Here is a 17,739-nt window from a genome sequence, read left to right on the forward strand (position 1 = left end):
TGAGAATCATGGTTAATTTATTTTTATATCCTTACCTCCCAAGTGCCTTATTTTAGTAATTTTCACATGGCAGAACCTCAGCAAATGCTGAGCTGAAATTGATTCCTATCAAATGATCCCAATTTCTGGTAATCACAATAATTGCTCAAGTCTGTCAGCATTATCTTCATTATTTTAACCAGTAAGTCAGGGGGTTCTCTGAACTGCAGTGGTTCAGCGATACCATGTAAATAATGAATGTCCCCTGGAGTTGTATAATGCAGTGGTCCCATTTCCCTATACTAGGATATAAGAACTATGTTTTAAGATCTTATTTTTAGTTATCTTATTGTTAGGGTATTTTTAAGATAATGTTAGGTAACAGGTTTCTTGAAAAGTACTTAAGGTAGCATGAGTCTCAGACTCACACAACATTGATTCTAGATGATTCTAGATCTAGAGTTTAATTTTCCTTTTAATGACCAAACTTTGTCAATTAGTCCTCCAGAGGACTTGACAGTTCTAGTTTTTACTTCCTCCAGATAAACAGTGATTTGCAAACTCTAAGATTTAAAAACACTCCTTCATGAGAAAGACAAATATCATATGATAATGCATATATGTGGAATCTTAAAAAAGGGTACAAATGAACTTATCTACAAAACAGAAATCGAGTTACAGATGTAGAAAACAAATTTACAATTACCAGGGCTTAAGGGGGAGAGGAATAAATTGGGAGATTGGGATTGACATATACACACTGCTATATATAAAATAGATAACTAATAAGGCCCTGCTGTATGGCGCAGGGAACTCTACTCAATACTCCATAATGACCTATGTGGGAAAAGAATCTAAAAAAGAATGGATATGTGTATATGTATAACTGATTCACTTTGCTGTACACCTGAAACTAACACAACATTGTAAATCAACCATACTCCAATAAAAAATTTTTAAAAAATAGTCTGACACATGTAGTGGAATATTTAGGAAAGTCCAAAAAAATTACAGCTTATGTAACGAAAAGCTGGCATCGAGCAATATTTTATTGTGATTAAAAAGTCATGACTATATGAATACAAAAAAACCCAAAAAACAACAACCACAACAAAAAACCACCACTCTTGCATTACAGGCATACTTCAGAGATACTGCAGGCCACTGCAATAAAGGAAGTATCACAATAAAGCGAACCACATGAATTTTTTGGTTTCCTAGTGCATATAAAAGTTATGTTTACACTATACTATAAAATGTGCAATAGCATTGTCTCTAAAAAACAATATACGTACCATAATTTAAAAATACTTCATTGCTAAAAAATGCTAACCATCATCTGAGCCTTCAGTGAGTCATAATCTTTTTGCTGATGGAGGCAACTGAAATTGCCTCCATGCTGATGGCTGCTGACTTAAGCAGGTGGTGGTTGCTGAAGGTTAGGATGGCTGAGGCAATTTCCTAAAATAAGACAACAATGAAGTTTGCCACATCAATTGACTCTTCCTTTCACAAACAATTTCTCTCAGCATGTAATACTTTTTGAAAGAGTTTTACCCATAGAAATCTTTTTAAAAATTGGAGTAAATCCTCTCAAACCCTGTCCCTGCTTTATCAACTAAGTTTATGTAATATTCTAAATCCTTTGCTGTCCTTTCAACCATCTTCATAGCATCTTCACCAGGAGTAGATTCTATCTCAAGAACACTTTATTTGCTCATCCATAAGAAGCAACTCCTCATCTGTTCAAGTTTTATCATGAGATAGCAGCAATTCAGTCACATCTTCAGGCTCCACTTCTAATTCTAGTTCTCTTGCTATTTCCACCACATCTGCAGGGACTTCCTCCACTGAAGTCTTGAACCCCTCAAAGCCATCCATGAGGGTTAGAATCAACTTCTTACAAGTTTCTGTTAATGTTGATATTTTGAACTCTTTCCATGAATTACAAATGTTCTTAATGGCATCTAGAATGATGAATCCTTTTCAGAAGTTTTTCAATTTCCTTTGCCCAGATGCATCAGAGGAATCACTATGGCAACAATAGCCTTACGAAATGTATTTCATAAATAATAAGACTTGAAAGTCGAAATTAGGGACTTCCCTGGTGGTCCAGTAGGTAAGACTCAGCACTCCCAATGTGGGGGACCCAGGTTCTATCCCTGGTCAGGGAACTAGATCCCGCATGCATGCCATAACCAAGAGTCCACATGATGCAACTAAGAAGTCCACATGCTGCAACTAAAAGATCCCGTTTGTTGCAACTAAGACCCGGAGCAGCCAAAATAAATAAATAAATAAAATCTTTTTTAAAAATGTTGAAATTACTACCTGATCCATGGGCTTCAGAATGGATGTTGTATTAGCAGGCATGAAAATAACATTAACCTCATTGTATATCTCCATCAGAGCTCTTGGGTGACCAAGAGCAGTAATATTTTGAAAGAAATCTTTTGTTCTGAGCAGTAGGCCTCAACAACAAGTTTAAAATACTCAGTAAACCATGTTGTAAACAAATGGGCTGTCATCCAGGTTTTGTTGTTCAATTTACAGAGCACAGGCAAAACAGATTTGGCATAATTCTCAAGGGCTCTAGGACTTGGGGAATGGTAAATGATCACTGGCTTCAGCTGAAAGTCACCAGCTGCATTAGCCTCTAACAAGAAAGTCAGCCTGTCCTTGGAAGCTCTGAAGCCAGGCATTGACTTCTTTCTAGCTATGAAAGTCCTAGATGGCATCTTCTTCCAATAGGAGGCTGCATTGAAAATTTGTTGGTTAGTGTGGCCACCTTCATCTTGATCTTAGCTAGTTCTTCTGGATAACTTGCTGCAGCTTCTACATCAGCATTTGCTGCTTCACCTTTTATGTTATGGAAACAGCTTTTCCCTCAAACCTCATGACCCAACCTCTGCTAGCCTCAAAACTTTTTTCTGCAGCTTCCTCACCTCTCTCAGCCTTCCTAGAATTGAAGAGAGTTAGGGCTTTGCTCTGGATTAGGCTTTGGCTTAAGGGAATGCTGTGGCTGGTTTGCTCTCTATCCAGATCACAAGAACTTTTCTCCATATCAGCAATAAGGCTGTTTCACTTTCTTATCACTCGTGTGTTCACTGGAGTAGCACTTTTAATTTCTTTCAAGAACTTTTCCTTTGCTTTCACAACTTGGCTAACAGTTTGGGGCAAAAGGCCTAGCTTTCAGCCTATCTCAGCTCTTGATATGCCTTCCTCACTAAGCTTAATCATTCCTAGCTTTTGATTTAAAGCAAGAGATGCGCAGCTCATTCTTCCACTTTAACACTTAGAGGTCATTGTCAAGTTATAAATTGGCCTAATTTTAGTATTGTTGTGTCTCAGGGAATAGGGAGGCCTGAGGAGAGGGAGAGAGATGGGGAATGGCAGTAGGTGGAGTAGTCAGAACTCACAACATTTATCAATTAAGCTCGCTATCTTATATGGGCATAGTTTGTGGTCCCCAAAACAATTACATTAGTAACATCAAAGATCACTGATCACCACAACAAATATAATAATGAAAAAGTCTGAAATATTGTGAAAGCTACCAAAATGTGACACAGAGGCATGAAGTGAGCAGATGCTGTTGGAAAAATAGTGCCAATAGACTTTCTCAAAGCAGGACTGCCACAGACCTTCAATTTGTGAAAAACACAATATCAGCGAAGTGCAATAAAGTGAAACACAGTAAAAGAGGTATGCCTGTTATCTTTTACATTAAAGAATCCAAATTTTTGAATAGTTTGATGTTGGATTTGGACATAATGAACCAGAAATATATTCAGAACTTAGCTAAATTTAGGTAACCCCCAAACTCAGATACAGCTTGTTGATAAAAATTGTCAACAAAAGACTTATGTCTAGAATATATAAAGGACTCTAGACTCTCAGAAAACAATCTGATTTAAAAATGGGCAAAAGTCTTGAACAGAAATTTTACCGGAAAGGATATGTGGATGGCAAATAAGCACATAAAAATAGGTTCAGGGACTTCCCTCGTGGTCCAGTGGGTGAGACCCTGTGCTCCCAATGCAGGAGGCCTGGTTTCGATCCCTGGTTGGGGAACTAGATCCCACATGCATGCCGCAACTAAGAAGCCCTCATGATGCAACTAAAAAAAAAAAGATCCCACATGTCACAGCTAAGACCCGGCCCAGCCTAAATAAATAAATAAATAGTTAAAAAAAATAGGTTCAACATCACCAGCCATTAAGGATACGCAAATTAAAGCCACAATTTGATACCACTACACATATATTAAAATATCTAAAATACAAAATAATGACAACACCAAACGCCGGTGAGGATGCAGAGAAACCAGATCACTCATACGTTGCTGGTAGGAGGATAAAATGGTCCGGCTACTCTGGAAAATAGTTTGGCAGTTGCTTTTAAAACTAAATATGCAAATACCATATGACCCAGCTATTGTATTTTGGGGCACTTATCCCAGAAAAATGAAAAATTATGTTCACACAAAAACCTGTACATGCATGTTCATAGCAATTTTATATGTGATAGCTAAAAAACCAACAAGTCAACAAGTGAATGGTTAAACAAACTGCGGTATATACATAGCACAATCTCAGCAATAAAAAGGACCAAACTATTGATACAAGAGCTTGAAGAAATCTCCAGGAAATTATGCTGAATGAAAAAGCCAATCTCAAACGGTAACACATGCATGATTCTTTTGTATAACATTTTAAAAACAGCTTTATTGGGGCTTCCCTGGTGGCGCAGTAGTTGAGAGTCCGTCTGCCAATGCAGGGGACATGGGTTCGTGCCCCGGACCGGGAAGATCCCACATGCCGCGGAGCGGCTAGGCCCGTGAACCATGGCCGCTGAGCCTGCGCATCCGGAGCCTGTGCTCCGCAATGGGAGAGGCCACAACAGTGAGAGGCCCGCGTACCACACACACACAAAAAAGCAGCTTTATTAGGATATAATTCATGGGTTCATCCATTTAAAGTATACAGTTGAGTGGTTTTTAGTATATTCATAGACTTGTGCAGCCATATTGAACAATTTTTTACTTTTTAAATTGAGATATAATCCACACACCATAAAATTCACCCTTTAAAGTGTACAATTCAGTTTTTAGTATATTTGCAGTTGTGCAACCATCACCATGATCTAATTCCAGAACATTTTCATTATCCCCTAAAGAAACCCCATACCTGTTAGTAGTCACTCCCCATTCCCCCCTCCTCCTAGCTCCTGGCAACCACTAATCTGTTCTGTTTCTATGGATTTGCCTATTCTGTACATTTTATATAAATGGAATTGTACAATATGTTGCCTCTTGTGACTGGCTTCTTTTCATTTAGCATAATGTTTTCAAGGTTCAACCATGTTGGAGCATGAATCAGGACTTCATTCCTTTTTATGGCTAAATAACATTCTACTATATGGATATACCACATATTGCATATCTACTCATCAGCTGATGGATATTTGGGTTGTGTCCACTTTTTGGCTTTATGAAAAATGCTACAAAAAAAATGCTACAGTGAACATTCATTTACAAGTTTTTATGTGAATATATTTCTAATTCTCTTGTCTATATACCCAGGAGTGGTATTGTTGGGTCATATGATAACTCTATGTTTAGCTTTTTGAGTATATGACTTTTTTTTTTTCAGTATATAACATTCTTGAAATGACAACATTTTAGAAATGGAGAAGAGATTAGTGGTTGCCAGGATTTGGGGATGGGAAGGAAGTAGGTGTGGATATCAAATGGCAATGGGAAGGATCTTTGTGCTGTTAAAACTAACTGTTCAGTATTTTGATTGACTGTTTAGAACTTGATACACACAAACACACAAATGAGTACAAGTAAAACTGGGGGAACCTGAATAATATTGGTGGATTGTATTGTATCAATGTCAATATTTAGGCTGTTACATTATACCATAGTTTTGAAAAATTTGGGAGAAACTTTGCAAAATCTACAGTGGATCTCTCTGTATTATTTCTTAAAACTGCAAATGAATCTACAATTATCTCAATAAAAATTTCAATTAAAATTAATAATAACTGGTTCTCATATATTTTTCTTTAGCTGCAAAATTTATATTGCCTCCATTCTCCCCTCCAGAGCTGGCTGCATCTACCAGCTTTCTACTGTTTGCCTTTTTACTACACTAAGGGAAGAAAACATCTTATCTGCAAAAAACACTGTCATATTGCCCTCACAAATAAAAGTTTCCATGAAAATCATATTTAAAATACTGGCAAAACACATTAAATTTATCTTCAATTTAAGACACTAGACCTTATTATACATATTATCAGTAATTTTTTTTACAAGTTGTTTAACTTTTTTTTTTTTAATTTTTTCTTGGCCATGCCTCATGGCTTGTGGGATCTTAATTCCCCAATTAGGGATCGAACCCAGGCCCCCTTCAGTGGAAGTGCCAAGTCCTAACCACTGGACCACCAGGGAATTCCCTGTTTAACTTTTACTACTACAGCAGCCCACCTAGCACTATGCAAGAGTTTTAGCTAAATATCATATTGCCTAAACTAGACAACACAATCACCAACTGAATACTTTAATATTTATCCCTTCTATACCTGGCTTTTCCTAAATATAGCTCTCTTGCACCTGTTTCTCCATTATTGGACAGAAACACATGATAATTATTTTTGTATGTCCCACAAAGAGATAAAGTTAATTATAACAAGAGATTTAAATGTATGCAGTGAAGAGAAAAACTGTCTCATCAAGACAATTGTGTTCCTGTAGGATTAAATAATAGGTTATTGGAAAAGGGAAAGATGACTTATGCTGAAGGTACTCTACTGAAATCACTAGACTTTTTTTTTTAAATAAGTTTGACACAGTTAAACTGTCACTAATTTTTATTAAATTCAGAAAATGCCAATATGAGCTATGGAATACTTTTTAATGTATATAGTATCTAAAATCAAGTCAAAATGAGACCTTGTAGAGCCTTTTAGATATCTGTTTTGACAAATAGATGAAAAATATGTATAGGTACCAAATGCTTTATGTACATGTAGAAAATTGCTTTTAAAAAGTACTTGGAAATTCTTGAAAATAGCTTACATGTTTTCTTTAAACAAGGTTTAAAACCTGTCTTTTTTGACAATTTGGTTTGAAAGTTTTTTTATGAATTAGGCATAGACATAAACCCTAATTGAATCCAAATCCAAATTATCAAAAATCCCAAACTTCAGAATTATTAGTAGTAAGTTATTCTGTGGAGAAGAAGAACAATGCTACCCATAGTAAAACTGCTACAATTTTCAGGGATTTGCATCACATTTTTTTCCTGAAAGAAAAAACTAAGAAATGTCTCCAAAGTGTCATAAGATTTATTGTATCTATGTAAATTATGTTTAAATTTAATTTCCATTCACCTCTCTATGCTAAAAGAGGGAAAATGTTAGCATAAAAAATTGAAAGAAATTATCTATCTATCTATCTATCTACATGAAACCTGGAGTCAGGCTATTGATAGATAAGATAGCAGAAAAGAACTTTAATGAGGTCCTGAGCAGAAAAGAGGTCTCAAGGAATAAAGCCACTCTTATGGGCTGAGTGTGTCCCCTCAAAATTCATATGTTGAAGTCCTAACCCCTAGTACCCCAGAATGTGACTGTATTTGAGGATAGGGTGTTTAAAGAAGTAACTATGTTAAAATGAGATCTTGGGGCTTCCCTCATGGCACAGTGGTTGAGAATCTGCCTGCTAATGCAGAGGACACAGGTTCGAGCCCTGGTCCGGGAGGATCCCACATGCCGCGGAGCAACTGGGCCCGTGAGCCACAACTACTGAGCCTGTGCGTCTGGAGCCTGTGCTCCACAACAAGAGAGGACGCGATAGTGAGAGGCCCACGCACCACAATGAAGAGTGGCCCCGCTCGCCACAACTAGAGAAGAAAGGAAGACCCAACACAGCCAAAAATAAATTAATTAATTAATTAATAAAAAAAAAAAAGAAGAGACAGTCTTTTAAAAAAAAAAAAAAAAAATGAGATCTTTAGGGTGAGCCCTAATTCAACATGACTGATGTTCTTAATGAGAGGAAGAAATTTGGACACAGTGACCAAGCGAAGACACAGAGAACAGATGACCATCTACAAGCCAAGGAGATAGGCCTCAGAAGAAACCAACTGTCTCATCATGAAAAAAAAAAAAAGGTAATTATGTGAGGTGATGGACGTATTAACCAACCTTATTGTGGTAATATTTTGCAATACGTGTGTATATCAAATCACCACATTGTACATCTTAAATTTACATAATGTTATGTCAGTTATATGGCAATAAAGCTGGGGAAAACATTAAAAAGAAGAAACTAGCCCTGCTGACACCTTATGTTGGACTTCTAGCCTCCAGAACTGTGAAAAAATAAATTTCTGTTATTTAAGCCACCCAGTCCATGGCACTTTATTCTGGCAGCCCAAGCAAACCAATACAGACACCATAGATAGCTACTTATTCAAAAGGGTGGTCAATGTCCCAATAAAAGCATTTAGAACATTTTACTTAAAGGTAACCATAGAGGCAATACAGACATAAGCAGCCACATCATGTTACCTTTAACAATGACAATGGCCTTTGGGATTCCAAACTTGGTTACCTATCTCTTGCAACAAATGTTTAAGGGTGCTTGAGTTCAACTAAGGAATTCCTATAGGCACTCTCCAGTTCATTACAGGGTGTCAAGGCATTTCCTACAAATGTGGTTTCTTTTTCATCTGTTGATATTACTCAGATGTTTCATTAAGTATTTAATAAGAGCAGTGGGTATTTGCCATTTGGTGCTATATTGGAAAGTGGGAACTCACCCTTTCCATTGAAAAATGCTTAATACATGTAACTATTATTATTATATACATTTTGAGCATGGCAGTTCCTAAGCAATGTTCTAATACTACAGCATTCAGCACTAACTCAAAAGCGGCACTACATATTATACCATCTTCAAAGGGACTTCTCTGGCAAAAGACAGATTTGGGTCTACATTAGTGCTCCTCGGTGATAAGAGGCTTCAATATTGAGAAAACAGCAAAACTGAGTTCAGATAATACTTTGAGCTTTTTATCAGAATGTTTCTCTCCCTACAGAGGATATAATTTCCCATGGTGTTTTATTTTCAGGTAATCCATATACCTCAGCTAAAAGATTCTTGTATTTCACCAACAAACCAGCAAGGTCAGGATGGACTGGGTCAGCTGCCCTTTTGTTGCACGTGATTGGGTTCCTGGTGGGAACCACTTCAAGAGGTGGATCAAAACAAGCCTACAAAAAGAAATTTCAAATTAATTAATTAAACATGTAACTATAGATCAAAAACCGCAATGTTTTAGCCCACACAAACTCAAGTAAGTAACTCTAAATAAAATACAACTTTAAAATATTGATTTTGAGGTGCTATCCTAACAAATGAAATAGGTCTCAAGAAAGTAGCAAGTAACATGTTAACCTAAAAGGCAACTTTACATTTTTCTAAAAATTCTTACCTGACAATTTACAACACCAGTGATAAGTAAATGCAGCACATCTAATAAACATAATTTCTGAGAGTGTAGGAATCAAGAAAACACATATAAAATGTCTGGGGAAATTTTAATTCACATCTAGTAAAACCTTTACAGAAACTTGAACTATTATAAGGTCACTGATGAAAGATTTACCAGTGTTTGTTTTATTTTTGATTACAAATCAATTCCTATGCTTCTATCATTATACAAATTGATTTTTTTAAAAAAATCTGATTTCAGTAAATCAACATCAATTTTGTGTTTCTTTCACACCTTACTGAGGGTAAAAATTAGGGAGATTTACCTGTATTGCAATATCTCCTCCTATTGTCAAAAGAGTGTATAATGTTCTAAATTTTAATTAGCATAACTGGTTAAGAACAAAGTTTATATGATTCAAATGAAGCCAAGAAAAATGTGTTAATCTAAATCTCTAAAAAGTATAAATATATCACATGGTGCTTAATGTATTAAAGGAACAAAATACATTTTTCTAAAGTTATCAGGTTTTAGAATTTTATGCTTACCAAGATACTAGGAACATAGGCCTGCATAAGAGAATACAAAATAACTATGTTTAAATATTTTAAAAAATAGAGAACTTTTGAAAATGTGATTAAGTTACAAGAGACCACAAAGAATTAACATATTGGAAAACATGTTGGAAAAACAACCAAATAAGACTCTTAGAAATAAAAAGTGTAATCGTGGGGCTTCCCTGGTGGCGCAGTGGTTGAGAGTCCGCCTGCCGATGCAGGGGACACGGGTTCGTGCCCCGGTCCAGGAAGATCCCACATGCCGCGGAGCGGCTGGGCCCGTGAGCCATGGCCGCTGAGCCTGCGCGTCCGGAGCCTGTGCTCCGCAGCGGGAGGGGCCACAACAGTGAGAGGCCCGCGTACCGCAAAAAAAAAAAAAAAAAAAAAAGTGTAATCGTTTTAACTTGAAAACTGAATGGACACATTAAAAAGCAACCTAGACATAGCTGAGGAATGAGTGAACGCAAATATGAAGGAAATTATCAAGCATATAGGAAAAAAAAAAATGGTGAAAGAGAGTTTAAAGGCAGAGAGATTGAAATGAGAAGGCCTATCATACGTCTATTTGGAGTCCAAGAAGGCTACATTCTAGAGAAGGGGGAAGAGACACTATGTGAAGAAATAATGTTTTGATAATTTTACAGAATTGTTGAAAGATTCCAATCTAAGTGGTCTAGCAAATCCCAAGAAAAGTGACTAAAAAAAATTTCTTTACCTCCACGCTCATAATGAAACTGTAGAACATAAAGAAAGATCTAAAAAGCAGATAATAGAAAGGACAGATAATTACAAAGAAATAGCAGTTAGACTGGTGAGTGACTTCTCAATAGTAACAGAGGCTGAGAAACAGCAAAATGATATCTGTAATGTACTAAGAAAAATATATCATCTTTTACTGAGTCTAAGATGCACAAATTTTCACATCTCTGCAACTGGGCTGCAGGTTAAGGTTGATGCTAATTCATATACGCATAGGTTAGCTGAAAACATACTTTTGAATTTCAAAAGAGTGGATAAAATAGTATTTCTTCAAATCAAGGATATAAGGTAACTGCCAACCAGAATTTTATACTTAATTATGTTTTAAGATTAAGAGTAAAATAAAGATATTTTAAACAAACAAAAATTGAATTTACCACCAATAGGTCCTCACTTAAGAGAATTCTAAAGGATGCATTTCACATAGAAAGAAAATGAACTCACAAAGTCTGAGATACAAGAAAGACTAGTAAAAAAAAAGAACAAACAGTAAATATTATGTGGGTATATTTACATAAGTGTTAATTAATTTAAAAAGTGTGATTTATGGGATTGAAAATAAGGAATAGAACCAATGCAGGACAAAAAAAAGCATATACACTGAGAGGAGAAAAACAGTTTAAAGCACTATAAAATATTCATATTTCTCAAGAGTAACCATACAGATTTCAGTTAACTTTGCTAAGTATATATGTTAAACAGCTAATATAACTAGTTAAACCATAGTCATACAGCATATAACTTATAAACTAGTAGAAAAGGAAAAAATAGAATGAGAAAAAAGAAATAAATGCAACACAACAAAACAAAAACAATCAGTTTCTGGTACGAAAGAAGGAGGGAAGAGGAAACAAAAATAATGGGACAAATAGATTACACATATGATGATAGAAATACACCCAAATAACCAGTAATATCAATAAATGCAAATGGACTAAACTTTCCAGTTAAAAGCAAGGATTAACAATGTTATTCAAAAAAGCAAAAAACTGAAAACAACCCACATGTTAAATAAGAGTTTAATGGATAAGTAACTTATGGTATATTTGTACAATAGAATAATTATTGAATAATCGTACATAGATCAACAGAAATCTCATGAAGTAAAAGAAGTAACAAAAACACAAAAGCAGTATAATTCCGTTAAACAAACTTTTAAAACAGATAAAATTAATATTTATTAGGGATACATATATGAGTGATAAGACTAGGAAGAGAAGCAAGGAAATGATAGACACAAAACTCAAATATCCACTATTTTTAAGTTTAGGTGGGAGTAAAGGGATTCAGTTAGTAAGGGGCACACAGGAAGGTTCTAAGGTACTGGCAGTGTTTTATGAAACTAGGTGATGGGTTCATAGGTATTTCTTTTATTACCTAATCTGTGTGTATACATTTTACAGTTCTTTTCTATTTTTTATTCATTTTTTCTATATTCTTTTATTCTATGTTTTAAAAAAATCCATTCACAAAACAAAACTACATATTTTTTAAGATGCATATATATCCAAAGACATATGTCAAACATATTAGACTGAGATGAGATAGAAACGGAGATGGAGAAAAAATAAAGTGAGAGGGGTCTTGCACAGAAAGATGATACTGTACCATGAACTAAGCATGATTAACTTGACTGTGTACCTGAGATCTAAAACAAAAGGGCAAATTGATTAAAATGTGTTAAATGTCTTATTTTTAGTACACCACAATATCACTAAGATTTCAAACACCAATAATAAAAAGAAAAATATAATACTATGTTCAATTAGGTTTTTAATTTATAAAAGTAAGAAATATTCAACCAGCAATTAATTTTGTAGTCAAGTTCTTTCAAATATAGCTTGAAAACTTTTCTTATTTCATAGTTTAGAAGATATGAACAAGGAGACATGCTGTACAAGAATACTCACTGTAGCTTGTTTATATAAGAAAAAACTAAAATGTATAAAAACTGATATATTACTATAATTTGTAATGGAATTCTATGCAGCAGTTAACATGCCCAGACTAAATTTATGTGAATCAAAAAGAACTACTCTCAAAAACATAAGATTGAGTGCAAATAGCAAGGTAGAAAGTTATGTCTAGTAGAATATCATTTATGTAATTTTTTATATCCCCAAAACAACATAAGAAGCATTCACATATATCTAAAAACATGGACATAAAGGCTATACATTTAGTTCAGAAGTTATCTCTGAAACGGAAGAAAGGGCTACCCTGGTGGCGCAGTGGTTGAGAGTCCGCCTGCTGATGCAGGGAACATGGGTTCGTGCCCCGGTCTGGGAAGATCCCACATGCCGCAGAGTGGCTAGGCCCGTGAGCCATGGCCGCTGAGCCTGCGCGTCCGGAGCCTGTGCTCCGCAACGGGAGAGGCCACAACAGTGAGAGGCCCGCGTACCGCAAAACAAACAAACAAAAAAGGTACAGGATGGTCCAGTAGTACTTTCACATAGACTTGTAATAGCAGCTGCCCTAACACCCTCATCTCTCACCACCCCAGTGGACTTAGATTTATTGATACTGAAGACACTTACTAAAGAACAATTATCTTTAATGAAACTTTAGTCTCGTCCCCATTTTAATTATTTGATACTTAAAATCATTACTATATCAATTCCTTTTCTAAGAACCAGAGAAGAGACTTAAAAGAACAACTAAAATTTTGGTGAATTGAAAAGGGAGAATGAACTGCTCCTCAGTCCTGGCACAAGAATCATACTGGAGACAAAGGTTTTCTTAAGAATCCTATCCTCTGCTTTTATTTTTATTTCCTTACCACTTTATGAATCTTATGCTCTATTAAAAACAACTTATTAGTTTCACTCATATTGCCTCTAAGAAAAAAGCTACTATGTGGGCCAAAATATATCCCCAGAAGCATGAACTGATCCTGCAGTATCTCAAGTACCACCTCCTTCCTTGGTTCACACAAGGTGAGGGTAATCTCTCTCTCCTCCTGACTCTTATAGTATATGATCTATACTTTTCCTTTGATTGTTATCTCATTCAATATTGTATCATGGGGACTTCCCTGGTGGCCCAGTGGTTGAGAGTCCGCCTGCCAATGCAGGGGACACAGATTCAAGCCCTGGTCCAGGAGGATCCTGCATGCTGCGGAGCAACTAAGCCCATGCACCACAACTACTGAGCCCACGCGCCACAGCTGCTGGAGCCCGTGTGCCTAGAGCCCGTGCTCCGCAACAGGAGAGGCCACCGCAATGAGAAGCCTGCACACCGCAGCAAAGAGTAGCCCCCACTCACTGCAACTAGAGAAAGCCCATGCCCAGCAACGAAGTACCAACGCAGCCAAAAATAAATAAATTTATTAAAAAAATATATATTGTATTATGTAAAAATCTTACGTCTCCTACTAAATTAAAGGTACATTAAGAGCAGAATCTATTTCTGGTTTATCTCTATCATCCCATACGAGGAACAAAAACTACAGATTGAACAACTAAAGAACCCAACAGTTCTTTCAAAAAAACCACCCTTATATACAAAGTTAACTTATATAGGTGATAGTACTGTTCTCCCAAACTTACCTTATAGAAATACAATAAAAATATAATAGGAGTCTGAAGTAAAAAGTAAAATACGGCAATATGACACAATTATTCAGTTAAATTTAGGTTTGTACATAACTTTATTTTTTACACAGTCATAAGGTTCATCAATACTCACATTAGAAAGATACAGTATGCTATGTTTCATTTAGTGGAAAGTAAAAACCATAAATTTTTACCATATCAGGCACAAGAGAAAATTTCAAATCCAAGGTCAATTCTAGAAGAAACCTGAAGTGTCCAGTATGAGTGGCTGCCCTGCACTATTTACCAAAAGAATGTTTGCACATCAAAGGAGCTGTTGCTAGGTGAACGCATCACAGAGGTCCAGGGAAGGGCAAAGAGACCTCCTAAAGTGATAAAGTAAGGCCTGTGGGTCTTTATTTCCCTAATTAATGAAGTGAAAACATAAATTGGCTTCATCAAGCATGAGCGAACTTAACAACTCTTAGGAAAGTGATCCCACTGAAAGTAAACATTCCAGCAAAGGTAAAACTTATATTATGGAGTTTTCTTTTGTGAAATTCTTGGAGTAGGTCAAATTTTTGTACTTCAATACCTACACCTTATCAAGAAAGAAGTATTTTGAAAGTAGGAGAAAAATGATGATTCCATCTACAATTCCTAAAGCAAAAGATGATTTGTCTGAAAAACTGGTATTCTAATTCTTAGAAATTATGTCCCTCTTGTGTATTCTTGATTCCAGAATCACTAGAATTATACTTCAAATATCATCTAATCTAGTGGTTCTCAACCCTGCCCACCCATTAGAATCTCAAAGATAACTTCAAAAAATACTGATACTGGGCTTCCCTGATGGCGCAGTGGTTGAGAATCCGCCTGCCAATGCAGGGGACTACGGGTTCGATCCCTGGTCCGGGAAGATCCCACATGCAGAGGAGCAACTAAGCTCGTGCACCACAACTACTGAGCCTGCGCTCTAGAGTCCGTGAGCCACAACTACTAAGCCCATGTGCCGCAACTACTGAAGCCCACATGCCTAGAGCACGTGCTCCACAACGAGAGAAGCCACCGCAATGAGAAGCGCGCTCACTGCAACGAAGAGTAGCCCCCGCTTGCCACAACTAGAGAAAGCCTGCATGCAGCAACGAAGACCCAACGCAGCCAAAAAAAGAAAAAAAAAAAGAAAATACTGATACTCTGACACTACCCCAAGTTCTGACTTAATTGGTCTGCAGTGGAGAGCCTAAGCACAAATATTTTTAAAAATCTACACAGGTAATTCTAGTGTGACTTTAGGGTTGAGAACGACTGTCCCCCTATCTTTATTTACATATAAAAATGAGGCAGGGATAAAATTAGTATTAATAGGAATGAGAGTAATAGTTTAATAACTAAACAAGGAAAATAAGAAATATCCGTTTTTTCCCTCTAAAACTAGATCTTAAAAATTACATCCCCAAGCAGCAGAAACATAACTATGAACAAGACAGGAAATTTCTTATAAAGCTGAAATTCTGGTGGAAAAAGAAAAAGATAGTAAACAAGTATATAAATAAATAAAATCATTTTAGATAGTGTTCAGTGCTGTGAGTAAAATAAGCTAATGTATAATAACAAGGAGGTAAGTGAGGGGGCAGTTTTTGATAATGTAATCAAAGAAGGCCTGGTTTGAATATATTAACATGAATCATATTATACATTTTACTGGATAACCTGCCTTGATCTTTTAACAATTTGTGAAAGTTGTCTTACAGTGCATCTATAGTATATATCCATTGTCCCTTTTTTTTTGGTGGTACGCGGGCCTCTCACTGTTGTGGCCTCTCCCGTTGCGGAGCACAGGCTCCGGACGCGCAGGCTCATCGGCCATGGCTCACGGGCCCAGCCGCTCCACGGCATGTGGGATCTTCCCAGACCGGGGCACGAACCTGTGTCCCCTGCATCAGCAGGCAGACTCTCAACCACCTCGCCACCAGGGAAGCCCATATCCATTGTTCCTTTAACAACTTCATCCATCCTGATGGAGATTTTATTGCTTTTTACTATGTAAATTGATGCTGTGAGGAACACTTTTATACATATATGTTTGTATATACGTGTAATTATTACTATAGGATGAATTCGTAGAAGTGGAATTACAGGATCAAAGAAAGCACACATTAAAGTTTTGATAGATATTATCAAATAACCCTCAAAATTTTTGTAAAAATGGAACTTCTGCAGAAAGGATACACAGTTTTTCAAGCAATTACCATTAACAGGGTTTGAATAAAAATATTTTATCTTTCTATTCTCTGTGAAATGATCGGTTCTCAGTCTTTATCTTATTTGACCAATGTGCAATATACTTGGCAAAATTAGTTACCTCTTACTCCTGTGAGACTCTTCTTCACTTGTCGTCTAAGTCTGCATGCTCTCAGAGTTTTTTCTCATAACACGCTGGACTCTTCAATCTTCCTTCCTGGTTCCTCCTCATCTCTTTGAATTCTAAACATTGAAGTGTCATAGGCATCAGTCCTAGGTCCTCTCTCTACCTACACTCATTCTCTTCCTGGGCGCTCATCCAATCTCATGGATTTAACTATCATATCTCTCGTTTATATGAATATCACTAAGACATCTGGATGTCTAAGAGGCATCTAAAAACATCTAAAAACTTAGTTCATCTCTGTAATGGCAACTCCATCTACCAGTTGCTCAAACCAATCCCTTGCTTTTTTTCTTCTTACACCCTACCTTCCTCTCTTTATTGAGGTTTCTGCTCAAGTCAGATTCCCCAGAGAAGCCTCTCTTAGCACACTTCTAAAACAGCACTCTCCTGCCTCCCACCACCATTCCCTATCCTCTTAGCTTGCCTATTTTAAAAAAAATGCTACGTCTCAATATCTAAAATTAGAGTACATATTTCTTTCATTGATCATTAGCTGATGTGGGGGGGGGCAACTTTATTGGTTCACCGTGGTATGTCTAGCACCTAGAGCAGTGTCTTGTGTTGTTGACACAGTAGCTACTCAATAACTATCTGCTCAATGAATGAATGAATGAATTGTACAGGTCACATAGAGATATTACAGTTGAAAACCAGGCCGTTAAGGTGCAAAGGCAACATATTTGAAACATCCAGTTTTGGTCCTAATTTTAGGCACAGATATGTATCTTTGACTAAGTTATCCTTCAAAGTCTATTTCTCCATCTGTAAATCGGGGTTTATGTCATCTTCCTCAGCAAACAAGAAGCTGGAGTCAATATCTATTTAGTATTACAATCACAAAAGTTTCACTACCTGTAATTTTCCAGGAACATCTGCTTCAATTTTCGTCTTAATTTCAGTTGTCCAGGTATAACATAATGTGACGGTATGCATTCAGAAGTCCTTAACATTTTAAAGTTATTATACAGTTG

The 17,739-nt window shown here is 36.4% G+C and overlaps 1 long non-coding RNA gene across 1 annotated transcript; it reads right to left on the reverse strand.

Moving 5' to 3' along the window:
* Positions 1–9,138: 9,138 nt before the first annotated feature.
* On the reverse strand, positions 9,139–17,739 carry LOC116749985. The gene is made up of 3 exons (XR_004348765.1): positions 17,621–17,739; positions 16,703–16,824; positions 9,139–9,267 (listed from the first exon to the last, which is right to left on the reverse strand). It is a non-coding gene; the product is annotated as an uncharacterized LOC116749985 (long non-coding RNA).

This window comes from Phocoena sinus, chromosome 2 (genome assembly GCF_008692025.1).
Source record: "Phocoena sinus isolate mPhoSin1 chromosome 2, mPhoSin1.pri, whole genome shotgun sequence".
Taxonomy (NCBI): Eukaryota; Metazoa; Chordata; class Mammalia; order Artiodactyla; family Phocoenidae; genus Phocoena; species Phocoena sinus.